Source organism: Cavia porcellus, unplaced genomic scaffold (assembly GCF_034190915.1).
Source record: "Cavia porcellus strain 051 isolate PalLab524CR breed Dunkin Hartley unplaced genomic scaffold, mCavPor4.1 scaffold_8, whole genome shotgun sequence".
Taxonomy (NCBI): domain Eukaryota; kingdom Metazoa; phylum Chordata; class Mammalia; order Rodentia; family Caviidae; genus Cavia; species Cavia porcellus.
Window position 1 is genome coordinate 33,885,733 of NW_026947491.1, and position 13,517 is coordinate 33,899,249.

General features: G+C 38.9%; 1 protein-coding gene and 1 long non-coding RNA gene across 16 annotated transcripts in view; one reads left to right on the forward strand and one right to left on the reverse strand.

Moving 5' to 3' along the window:
* The window catches only part of Pphln1 (periphilin 1), a 148,045-nt gene that overhangs the window by 27,040 nt on the left and 107,488 nt on the right, over positions 1 to 13,517 (forward strand). For 2 of the 15 annotated variants that reach the window (XM_063254577.1, XM_063254581.1), the window contains exon 1: positions 4,144 to 4,264. The exons of 10 other annotated variants lie outside the window; for them this stretch is intronic. The gene's annotated coding sequence lies outside the window, so the exon portion shown is untranslated. Of the gene's footprint in view, positions 1 to 4,143; positions 4,291 to 13,517 lie in introns of those variants that run through there. 3 more of the 15 variants (XM_063254576.1, XM_063254580.1, XM_063254582.1) reach the window with 2 other exon arrangements.
* On the reverse strand, positions 638 to 4,147 carry LOC106029021 (uncharacterized). Its single transcript, XR_001202656.3, has 2 exons — positions 4,007 to 4,147; positions 638 to 2,492 (listed from the first exon to the last, which is right to left on the reverse strand). It is a non-coding gene; the product is annotated as an uncharacterized LOC106029021 (long non-coding RNA).

Genomic DNA, 13,517 nt, shown 5'->3' on the forward strand with positions numbered 1-13,517 from the left:
GTTTACAGGAGTGTGCCACCACACCCAGAATATCAAGTATTTTGTAACATGAATACTTCACAATTTTGCCATACATGGAAAGTATCTGAAACAAAAGACCGCAGAATAACTTATGATTTGAAAGACATTATTTCCAGATCGTATAAACTGACCAAATTCTTTAATATAGGAGTTGGGGATTTAGCTCAGCAGCATAAGTGCCTGCCTGGCAGACACAAGGTCATGAGTTCAATCCCTATGACCAAAAAAGAAAAGAAAAAAAAAAAATTCTTTAATATAGTTTCTGAAAAATTTTGACCTTCATTCTATAAAAAAGGATATACAAGAAGTATTTTTTTACATGACTACAACATTATTATTATTACTGCAATTGCATGTATCTTCATCTCCTGAAAGAAATACTCCACAGGCCATACATGGCAGGCAGATACATTGAATAGTTCTATGTTTCTTAGTTATATCCATGGCAACTATCAACTTTACCACAACTCCTGGTGCCTTTGTACTTAAGTATCAGTGTTGTGGAGGCAGCACCACTGTTTTATACTGTACCACAAACAAAGTGGTCATTATTAAAGCAGACAGACCTTAGACTTCTTATAAAACATTTTTCCTAATGAAAAATCTATTTCCTGTGTTTTCATTTTCTGTCCATCATTAATAAGTGATGGTACTTTATAGTTGGACCTGCCTTCCTTTTTAAGTTTTCACCTTAAGTAACCCAGGCTATTCCTATAGTTTGTTAGGACCTAAATACTTAACAGTTCCTGTTTATAATATTCCTATAGGTATTTGAGTATTTTAAATTTATTTTATTTATGCATCTTTTGTCTGAGGCAGGTTGTCACTATGTAGTTCAAGCTGGTCTTGAACTCACTGTGCAGCCCAGGGTTGCCTGTATCTTGCAAGTCCTCCTGTCTCAGAATCCTGAGTGCTGGGATTATACATATGCATCACCATGCCTGGTTTAGAATATTTTTAGAGTGATGAAATATGCAACCAATGATAACAAAATTTTGTGTTCTATGATGAGTTGTATAGAGCTGTCATGATGCACAATTGAATGGCAGTAGTACACTATGAACTTTCTAATGACTTCTCATTTCACTCCAAGTGAAAGTCTGAGTCTATAGCGTATCTGCATGGTAGGGCCCGAGATACAGCTCAGCAGCACAGGGCCTGCCAGGCAAGCATGAGGCCATGAGTTTGATTCCTGGTATCACAGGGGGGAAAAAAGGGAGAGACAGAACTGTATAGTCAGTAATAAAGCAGCGTTGCAGTGGGTTTACCTTTCCTTACCCACTGAAACCATAACATTTCCTTAAGATCTAACATATGATTTGACATTTCCTATTTGGCATTCTTTCCTTGCTATACTTTATTACAGGTTTTGGTCTTTTTATTCTGTGATGTATCTCTATTATCTTAAAAAGCACTCAGTACATAATAGGATTTTAGTGAATTAAACCTTTATTTTGGTACAAGGAAACTAAGTTTCCTTTCTATTCTCTGAAATTCAAACTGTCCAAATTAAGTTTCGTGTATCACATATGCATCATTTCTTTAGTTTATATCTACCCCCAAATGGAAGAATAATAGGGTACAATTGAAAGATTTTAGATACTTCCAGTTCTTCTCAGTTACCCATTTGCAAGACAGGTATAGTAGAAAAATTTTATTTTCTGTAAAGTGAAAAGGTTAGAGACTACGTTGGAATGGAATTTTCCCACCTTGATCAATCCTTCTTGAAATGAAAATAAAATATACTAAACTGTTAAGCTTCTGCCATATATATAAGTAAAAGATACATGCAGACTCTGAGAGTTCAGAAAGGCATTTGCTCATTCTTATCAGTTTTCATCCACACCTCTATTACCAATTTCAAAAGCCAAGTAAGCCAAGCCAAGTGTTTTGGTTCAAACTAGTAATCCCAGAGGAGGCTAAGGCAGAAAGATTGCCACAAGTTGGAGACCAGCCTGGGCTACATAGTGAGTTCACACCAGCCTGAACTACACGGGTAAAGCCTTGCTCAAATAAATAAATGAATGAATGCTGGAGATGTACCTAAGTATGAAGGCCATGGGTTCAATTTACAGTACTATTAACCCCACCTAAAACGTGCTATAAATTTCTTTGGAAATTACAAGTTTCAATTTTTAAAAAAATTTACTCATATTTGCAAAACATGTCTTTGATAGTTGTGTTTTAAGTACAGCATAATTATTTATTCAGATGTTTCTTAGGGAGAACTATAGGGGCAAGATACATTGCATGAATCTGGGGATTTAGCTCAGTGACATAAGTGCTCACCTGACAATCATGAGGGCCAGTTTGATCCCAGGTTAAAAAAAAAAAAAAGATACACTGCATCTCAAATAGAGGGTTCCATACATAAATGTGTGAACATTAAAACTTACCAACAGTAAGTCATTATTCATCAGGAAGAAGGGCAAGTTGGGCACATACACTGTGCTCTTAGCCACCACTCATTTCTAAAACCAAAAACAAGCCAACACATGAGCGCTCTAAACAAGGTAATCCTCATTCCATGTGAAAACATATACAGGTAATCACTGATTCAATGATGGCGATTCACACACCTTCCTTACATTTTAAGCAGTTAGAATGACTCCATTTGGGTGAATTAAGGCTCCCCAAGAGTTTTAGGCCTCTTTTCTAGTAGCTTCTTTAACCCTGTCAGTGCTGGGTGCCTGTGCCTTGGGAGAGGAGGAGCTTAAAAAATAAGTAACAGAGAAAACCAAGGTAATTTAACCTCCCTCAGAGATACTACTTAGCCGTAAAGAAGGATAAACTGAAGACTTTTACAGGTAAATGGATGCAACTTGAGACCATACTCATCAGTGAAATAAGACACATGTGTAAACTTTGTATTCGTGTGAGAAGCTGAAACAACATATGTGTATGTGTATGTATATGTATGTAAAAATAGTTAAGGTAATTACATTACTGATTTCTCTGAGTTCACTGAGGAGAAAGATTTGTGCTGATATTCACACAACTGAATGCAGATGTCTTGTGCTCTGGGTGAATGACTTGGGGTTGACAATGTGCAATGTATGTACCATTGTCGCCCAGTGATTAATGTGTTTTGAAATTCTGTTTTAGTTTTTTCTTTTGCTAGAGGATTTGGGAAAAAAAATCACTCCAGAGGAAAATATTAAGACAATGTAAAGTCCTTTGGAGTGTTTATTGCCCAAATTGTGAAAGAATACAGTTGATTTTATACATCTTCAGTGCAGTGAAGGAATGCTGGCTCGAAAATCTATTGATCATCGATAGACAGGTATTTTGTAATTTGTTTTCACACCTTATTTTACAACCTCAGTTACCCATAAAAATTACCATCTGTAATCCCAGCACTCAGGAGGCTGGGGCAGGAAGATCATTGGGAGTCCGGGACCAGCGTGGGTTACAAAGTGAGCTCAAGGCCAGCCTCCACTGCACAGTGCGACCCTGTCTTAAAAAGACAAACTAAAATAATTAGTTTTGCACCACGGGGAACAGAACCCAGGAATGTGCTATCATGGAGCTACATTCCAGCCTTTTTAAAAAAGCTGAGAGGTTTAGCCACGTTCAGGGCCCAGCCTCAAAGTCTACAGCCTTGTGCCTCAGCCTTCTCAGTTCTGGGGTTCCAGGTGCGCTGTACTTGTGAAGCCTCGCTGTACCCGTGAAGCCTATATCGAATCAACCCTAGCTCAGACGTGCAAGGTAAATCGCGGGTGTGGCGTGCATCTGCAGGGAGAGGAAATAGTCACAAGCAGGAGAATTCGGGACAGGAATGGAAAAATGGTTTGATGTGTGGTGACTGAGGCGAATTACTAGTCTCTGAAGAAAGGTTCCAGTTAGAGACTGCATAGTTAGACTTTTGGAGAGAAATACGCCGCCGGCAACGGTTGAGGTCCTAGACTAAAAAGCTGAAGGGAGACAAGGGGCGAACTGTCTGGGTGGCCAGGTCCCGCAAGGCCATAGGGAAGGAGGCGTTTACCTTCAGGCAGGGCGGCCCGGAGCGCAGCTGGGGATCCTGGCCCCTAGCAGCAGCTTCTTCATCCCATGCCCGCGCGAGGTCGACGCTGAGACAGCAGGTCTCAGGGCAGCTGAAAGAACCTTTGACGGCTCCCTTGAATCCCGCCGCAGGGCGGGCGCGCTTGGTGACGTCACTGCGTGCGCCGGAAGTACCTCGGAGAGCGGTGGCGTCAGTGTGTGGTGTGCTGCGTTTGCTGGCTGTCCGGGTCCTCCGGAGTCGGTGAGAGCATTTTACTTTCCCGAGAGGTAATGGGACTGGCGAGTGGGCTGAAACACTCTGGGGGAGTGGAAGCGCGCTTTCTGTAGCCGAAGCGCAGTATTTTGCTGTGTTTGCGTCGCCTAGCAATTTTGCTTTTGCTGTCCAGCATGGAGAGACGCTGAGTTTTGGCAGGAAGGAAGATGTGGCTTGCAACATACCTTCGTCTCCCAGCACCTTATTAGGCAAAAGAAATAGTATGCTAGGTATCTGAAGGGACTCGAGGTCAGAAAGTCAGTAAAATTATTGAATGTGTTCACCTACCCAGCTTATTAGGCACATTGAGAGATGCCTCCCCTGCCCCAAAATAAAAATGTCAGATAGACCTCTTTGTGGTGGAGGTTAGACTGGTTGGGGAAATAAGGCCAACTTTGGGAGTGGGGAGTTGGACACTGCATGGGCCAGTACTGGATTTCTTGACCTCTTGTTTCTTTTTGTAAATCCACAATGGGCACATGCTGCAGTTTGTCTAAGAGGCTGTAAGGGACCTTTATTCCCACCCAAAAATTAGCAAGTAAGGCAAGGTGGGTTATACTTGTACCCACTAGCTCGTAGCTACCAAGCCCTGACTCCCTGTCAGCCTGCGGACCAGCAGCCTGCCTTGGAGCCTGCTCAAAATAGACTGAAGGGGATCCCTTCCCGAGAGACTCAACTGCAGTGCATCAGGGCGCAGCTGAAGTTCGAGAGGCTTCAGGGCCTCTATGCTCGCCAAAGAACCGCTGAGACTTGGCAAAATTGTGACTAGTTTAACCCACTGTGCTTCACATCTCGGTTCCCCTTATATACTACCCAAGTTGTAAAGCCTTTGTCTGTCCTGTACCTTAATGCTTGTGCTGTTGCTCCCCTTTTCGAATTATTGCTACTTTCGGTCCCCCACCCCACAATCATTCATATCTTAACTGCTTCTGAAACTTCTCTCTGCTCAGTCTTGAATATTAACCGCTTTACTGAATTTCTGTGACCTTAGTAAGTAGTATGTGGTGTTTTCCTGATAGCTCTTGCAATTGGGCTGCTTATATATGACCTTATTTTGAATGAGCCTGATCTCAATTCACTCGTTTCTTTGACACCTACCTTTAATGTTAGGTGTAGTCCTGTTAGTCTGACTTTAATTCCTTAGAATACTTATTTGTTCAGTGTGTTTGTAAACATTCTTTTCTCTTTCTGATACGTTCATTTGCCTCCTTCCTCTTTTTTGGTAAACTCTGTTGTTAGTTGTTGCTCTCTCTAAAAGTGTTCCTTAGTTCCCACAGATAATTAGGTATCCTTGCCATCTCCAAGTTTTCTGTACTCTGTAGTACCGATCAGTTGGAGAAGTGCTTTCCTCTGCCTTTCTTGCAAAGCTAGGTAGTAATAGGATTGTTTGCCTTGCTGTTTTTGGAAGTCTAGTGTCTGATTTAGTTGCTGACATTTTGTGGACTGGTGAGCATTTCTTTAAAGAGTGCAGCTGGTGAAGGTATGGTTGCAGAGTTCATGGCACACAACAGGGAGCATGGAAACCTGTAGGTAGGTCAGCTGCTACTAATTTACAGCTCATTTGCCTTCTGAAAATGTGATCCCAATGTTGCCAGATCATCTTACTTAACCAAGGTATGCTAGAAAATTAAAAAAAAAGAACATCGGTTTTTTTTTTTTTTTTTCCAACTGGAAATTGAATTCAGGTCCTCATGCTTTCCAGGCAGGCTCTGTGTCACCAGAGCCTGTGTCCCTGGCCTAAACTGGTAGGTTTTTTGCGGGGTGGGTGGGTATTGGGCATTGAACTCATGACCTTCAACTTACTAGGCAAGCGCTTGAGCCACTGAGCTAAATTCACAGCCCTTTTTGTTTTCAAATCTGTTTTATTTATACATGAAAAGAAGGAAAAAACTACAACAAAACTTTAGGGATAACAGTGGTATGTACGTTCAGCATTGTCATCCCCAAATCATTCATCCAGAGCACAACACATGTGTCTTCAATTGTCTGAACAAAACCCAATACAAATCTTTCTCTTAAGTGAACTTAGAGAAATCAGTAGTATAACTATCTTAATTATTTTTTAATATACATATACATATGTTTTTTCTTTTTTCTTTTTGTCTTTTTGATACAGGATCTCATATGCAGTTCAGGCTGGCTTGGGCTCACTTTGTAGCCCAGGTTGATCATGAACTTGCAACAATCCTCCTGCCTCAACCTCCTGATTCTTGGTATTACAGGAGTGTGTCACCATGCCTGGCTATGTGTTTTCCTTCAGCTTGTCACACTACTGTAACAATACGATGGTTACACATGTGTGTCTCATTTATTTCACTAATTAGTATGTTCTCAAGGTGCGTCCATTTACCTGTAAGTGTCCAGTTTATCTATCTTTATGGCTAAGTAGTACTCCATTGTATTAAAAACATCTTTTGTATCCATCCCTCTGTCTATGAAGGATCTGGGTATTACAAACTGCTGCTGTCAGCATGGGTGCACATATATCATTGTGCTATGATGTTTTTTAAAATTTTTGGGGGGAAGATACCTTGAAGAGGAATAGCTAATTCCATTTTGAGGAATTTTGAGGAATTCACACTAAATTCCACAGTGTTTGCACCAACATTGCCACCCACAGGGCATAAGGGTTCCTTTTTCCCCACAGTCCCTCCAGGGTTGAGTTCTTGATACTAGCCATTCTTCCTGGGGTCAGATGGAATCACAGTGTTGTTTTTCTGGAGTGAGGTGAAATCTGAGGGTTGTTGTAACTTGCATCTTGGATGAAAAGTGATGTTGAACATTTTTTTATGTATTGTTTTGCTGTTTGTATTTATTCATCTGAGAACTGTGTATTTATCTCAGATGTCCATTTTTGGATTGGGTCTTTAAATCTGGGAGGACTGATATTTTTGCCAACTCCTAGTTTTTAAGTTGTGTGAGTGGAAGATATTTTTAAATGTGTGACAAAGAAATCATATAATCCAGTAGTCACTTGTTTGAAATCTGCCTTAAGTGTTGAAGGGTTCAGATAATGGATTTTGTGGACAGCAATAGATTTTTTAGAGGTGCCTTAGTGTATGATTGGAAGTTGAATAAAAGAAGGGAAAGAGGTATTTAGATTTTGAATGTGAAACATTGCTTTATGAATCTTCTTTTCTCCTCTTCCTACTTTTTTTTTTTTTTTTGGTATGGGAGATGGAACTCACGACCTTTTGCTTGCAAGGCAGGCACTTACACTGTTAAGCTAAATCCTCAGGCCCTGCTCCTCCTGTTTTTCTGTTTCTGGTAAACATTACTCTGCAGTGTAAGTGTTGTTTGTTTTTTTTGACACAGTTTCATTCTGTAGTTCAGGCTTGTCTTGAGCTCATTATATAGTCCAGAGTGACATCAAACTCCTGGAAGTTGTTCTGCCTCTGCCTCTGGAGAGGTTTGCACCACCACTGGTAAAGTAAAAATATTCTTAAAGCATTGAAAAGTAAGAGATTCGTGACTGTCATGGAGAATGCATTATTTAAATGCCAAATTCTATGGTCCATCATGGATGTATTAATTCATCTCTTTACTTGCAGCCTGTTTCTCCTCTATTCCACTTTATATGCTGCCAGGCTCACCTTCTAAAGTCAGGGACGTGAGTGACCCATGGTTTCATTTGACGCTGCAGTTAAGCTTTTTAGAGCATATATGCTTTTATGTGGAATGTGAGAGTTACCATGACTGATGTTACGATTGTGTGAGTAAAGGGCTTATATGATTTAGAAGTTTTTGTGCCAATTCTTGTACATATTGGAGGAAAAATGAAAGCTTATTGAACATATAAATCATCTTCCATTCTTTCGAAATGTGTCTCTTGTGTTTTGGTCAGGCACATGTTTCTTTGGCACTTTCTGTCTCTTGTTATGCCTTTCCTTTCTTCAATTCTAGTATTGACTGCTAAATTTTTAAGCAGTCTCAAAGTTCTGTTGAAATATTTAGTTTTCTTTCTTAAAGGTTTTCTTACCTACCACCACCTGCATTTATCTTTTGTAGATTTTTAAATCTTAGATTTTCAAAGTGGTAGATATGTTATTGAATTCTGGTAGGTACTTTATTCTGGCAATTTTGGTTGGCATCCATGGTAAGTTTTTTTTCTGGAGACCATAATGAATTCTGATCTCAAATTTAGTTATCCAGAATTTAAATATTTTCCTGTAGAAATGGTATTATCTATTTCTTATGTGTGAATAAATGGCAGGAATGTAGATACACATGCTTTATTGAATGGACAGAGATCCCCGGCTTTACTGAATATTTAAATGTGAACAATTTTTGGTTTTATGTGATTCAGGTTTCTGACTTGGACCTTTTGATAACTGGTGGTATCATTGTCCAAAATGATGTGCCTTAGTTTCTCACTGTTGAGACAAAATATTTGTCACTCATAAGTAAGAAGGTTGATTTTGTTCTCTGAGTTTGTAGATTTCACTCCATAGTCTACTGGCTGCAAGGCAGAGTGGCATGGGAGAGAGGCATCACAGAGGAGAAACAGTCCATGGCACAGCAGGCAGGAGGCAGCAAGCAGCAAACCTTGTTTCTTTTGTGTTTTTATATTCCATCCAGGCCACGAGCCTATTGATTGGTGCCACTGACATCCAGGGTGGGGCTCCCATTACCTGAATCCAGAAGTATACTAAACTAACGTAGTTATTATACATCTTCCCTCCACATACCAGTAATCCACCATCATACCTCTTTGTTCAGGTAACCTCTCAAAGACCACACTTATGAGTATTTGTCTTTTGAGGGAAATCTAGTTACAAGACCAACAACAGGGAAGCCAGGGATGAAAGGGATTTTTGTGGAGTATGAATTGTTTGGTATATTGGGTTGAAGGTATCTGTAGACATTCTCTGGAGTGGCTTTAGTGTGAAAACAGAGGTCGAATTGTTTTGTTTACAGTCATTTTCTTTGCGTTTATAATACCCTCTGAATACTGAGAACATAGTTTGTGCAGATTTTTCTAGGTTTGTAATCAACTGGCAACACAGAGATCCCTACTTTCATAAAGATCATATTTCTTGTAGTAAGAGATCAACAATATTTAGTAAATATAAATTATATTAAATGACTAGTGCTGTGGAAAAAAAAAACAGTAAAATTGGGAGAGTTTGTGTAGTGATACTAAGCTATTTAAAAGTTTATATGGAAAACCCCCATGCAGACATATGGAGAAAAACGTTCTCAGAAGGGATTTGTACATGAAAATGCTTGTCATTCATCTAGTGAAGGAAGTTTGGCTTTTCTATTCACTATGGTTGGCTGCAAAACCAGTTATTGGATGAAAGTAAGTGAAAGCAGCTTGGAGTCAGATAAATGCCTGTAATCCCAGCCCTCTCAGCACTCAGGAGGCTGAGGCAGCAGGATTGCATTAGTTCAAGGCCAACATGAACTACACAGTGAGACCCTATCTAGATAAATAAGAAAAATGAAGTGGAAGGAATGAGTTTATGGAGGAGGGAAAACTACTATGCTGACTATATTTAATAATGGATGCTAAGATAAAAATGCAGATCTACTTTATAAACCAAACTGGTGCTGTACCTAGTTTGTATAACGTGAAATACTAGTTGTATCACCTTGCTTGTGAATTCACAGTGTGAGTGATTTGAGAGAAGGATCTTGCTGGTGGCTCTTGTTTTCTCACTTTCCTGGTCACTTTTACTTATAATGTCAGTCTGTCTTCTTAGCTCATAGTAATGGTTGGGGTTTGCTCACTAGAATATTGTGAGAAAAGCTGATTGACTTTCTGGAACTAATATGCACGGTGATATTTTAAATAGACCATGTTTTTTTATTACAGCATAAGCACAGAAAGATTTTTATAATTTGGAGCCAGTTGCTGGCACAGTTGTTTTTGTTTTTATTTCTTCCTTTGTGTGTGTTTTGTTTTGTATGTATGTTTTGTGAGGCAGGGTCTGCGTTTTTATTTCAGGATGACTTTGAACTCACTATGTAGACTCCTGGCTGGTTTCATTAATATCCTTGTCTACAGCTTCCCTAGTGCTAAGATTATAGGCACAGGTCACCATGCTTGGTTTATGCTTGTTTTTTGATCCAAAGCCTTGCTGTGTATATAGCAAAACCTAAACGTGGCTAGTCTGAAACTCTGAAGTAGCTCAGACTTGCCTCCAATTTGTGTGATCCTCTTCCCTCGGCCTTGGGAGTAGCTCCAGTTAACAAGTGCCTTGGCTGGCTTCAGACTTGCAGTCTGCCTGCCTCAACCTACTAAGTAGCTGGGTTTACAGGAATGTGCCACTGAGGCTTTTTTTTTTAAAATCAGGGATTGGAACTGCTAAATCCCGCCCCCATCCTTTTTTGTATCAAGATGGAACTCATGACTCATGACCTTCTGCTTGCCAGGCAGGAGCTTATGCCACTGAGCTAAATCCCTGGCCCTGAGGCACCCTTCTAAATGAAATTTCAGTGCTTGCTTTGGCAGCACATGTACAAAATGCAATTTGAATTCTCCACGTTGAATTCTGATTATATTCTCTGCATAATTGTGAGGTAGAGGCCCTTTCATTTTCCTATCTTGTTCTCCATTATGTATATTACAACAGTTAGATCAGAGAACTTTACTGGAGTATGTTTTGAGACTCTAGTAATAGAAGGAGAGTTACCAAAGCAGTAACATGGTAAGAAGCATGATTGCCCCTGGAAGTCAGAATACTTTGGTATAAATGTAACTGATTGGTTTTGGTGTGAGTTTGTGGTTTTGTGTGGACTGAGTTTCTAAGTCTCAATAATGGCATATTCCACTAATCAGAATTGCACTTAATAACCTTTTTCTTTGTATTTAATGAAGCTGAAAATTTATTTTGTTTTAGGAGTAAAAGATTGTATGTGTATAGAGTTTTCTTCTTTATTCCTGCTTTCCCTAATTATACATTTCTGAAGAATGAGGGATTTTCAATAATGTGGTGTGGGGCTTCTCTACGACTGTTTGACATCTGAGTTTTATTCCACCATCATAATGTGTTCTATCTTTATGTTCTGCAGTATTAAGGGAAAGTGCTATGCCAGTGAGTTATGTCCTTCGCCTAGATTCATATTTTTCTGAAACTCTGTAGTAATTTAGATAATAGAACTTTATGATATTGCTGTTTGGTAAAAGCAGTAGCCATAGTAATCTGAAAACTAAATACCTAAAGATTGTGTAAAGATGTTCAGTATTATTTTCCTTTTTAAAAATTTTTATTGGTACAATTCAGATGCACATACTAATCAACAAATACATCATAGGGAATTTATACCTGTACAGGATATATCTTGATTTCTCTTTTTTTTTTGTTCAATATTTTGTATTCTCATCTAGAGGAGGCTGAGTAGTGGATTATAAGAGATTAAAGTTTAACCTGAAGCAACATATTTATAGAAATATTAGCAGTTTTTTATTTATAAAAGGGACACCTTTTCATAAAATTATTCCCTATATGTATGGAAATTGAAAATTTAAATTATGGTCTTTAAAAAGTGTTAATATTTAAAGACTATTTATTAAACATTTTAATTCGAATCTGACTTCTGTAGTTCCTCATAAAGTGAATGTTCCATCAGGTAATGGAGTCACATATACATAGTTCCAGGATTATTTGTAGAATCAGGAGAGACCTATATAATACAGTTTGATTTCTGCATTGTAGTAGTGAGTCATGTCACAAGTTCTCTGCAGCATTTGGGGGAGGGCTCATTTATTTAATGTAGCCTTTCTTCTGTACTTTGAATTTCATGTCAAGTGGTATAGTAAGCCTGATTAGGAGAGCTGATTCCCCATACCTACTGTATTTAGTTTTTGAGGATAGATCTTGCAGTATTGCTTAAGCTGGCTTCAAACTTCTGGCTCAAACTGTTCCCCTGCCTCAGCCTCCAAGTAAATGCTTAATACTACTAACGTAGGTTTGGAGTTTTTTTTCTTTTAGGTAAAACTTTTTTTTTTGGTACCAGGAATTGAACTTGCTACCTCACGCTTGCCAGGCAGGCACTTATGCTGCTGAGCTAAATCCCCAGCCCAAAGTAAAACTATTTTGTAGATATTTTATATAAAATGTCTCTTGTGTGCTGTTTTTTAAAAAAATTTTGTCAGTTTGCTCAAATGCACCTTACATTTAACATGTGAATTTAACATGTCCTTGAAAGATCAAAGGTTGTTGCTTTGGTTTCTGGATTACTTTAGAATTTCAGACCATTCTTTGCCAAGTACAAAACTATGGAGATTTCCTAAAAGAGGATGATTACTTTTTATTTTTTAAACTATATTGAGATATTTTAAAGCTAGTGTTCTTAGCATTATAGCCAAAGCCAACCTTAATAGGTTGTGCCATCTTCTTAGAGAATCGTAAGAGGTGCTTCGTGCATTCATCGTCTGGCAAGGTCAAAAGTAGCATTTGGTCCCTTCCAGCAGAGGGTGACCAACCCTGACCAAGAATCACCGTGTCACATAATGACCTCTTTTCCTGTTGACCTATTCTCATCTTTCTAATAATATAGAAAAAAAAAAACTAATGTTACACAAACCAGGAAATAGGAATAGTTTTGTCAGTCCACCTTTTAAACTATGCAATAAATGGAATTATTTTTTTCCTTGTATGAGAATGGAGAAGTACGTGTGGTCTTTGGCTCCTCTTCCTGTAATTGATGGGAATGATTTCTTAGATTCTTTAAATTACTCTGAAAATGGAAGGTGGAGCTTGTATATGGGGAACTACTCAGACTGCTTCAAAGCTCAAGGACACCTGAAGATATTACCCCTTTGTCTAATGCAGGCGCACAGTGGGATATAGTTATGCAACCATAACTAAGCACAGATAAACATGCATATACTGGTCTTTGCACTATTTAAGAATGTAAATATAGTATAACAACCTGTGTAAGAATTTCACAATAAAGACACAGGATCTCTTTGGTGCTTTTTGCTGTGGCTCTCTGCTCTGCTCCATGCTGCCTGCTGTTATTGCTGATGTTTTGCACATGAGCAGTCTTTAACCTTGGGACCTCACCTGTGGAAATCTCCCTTGGGCCTCCTAAGTGAGCTGACACCAGGGCCTTTTATGTATATAATTTGTTTGGAAGAAACATTGCTGTATGCAATCACTTTTTCCCTTTTTGGCCAATTACATTTATTATTTTTTTACTTAAGTTATATTTGTGTTGGAAACTAGACATGTACTTCTCTGTTACTGCCTAAAAGCATAAAATCTCATGCTTTTTATTGGGTCCTGACTTA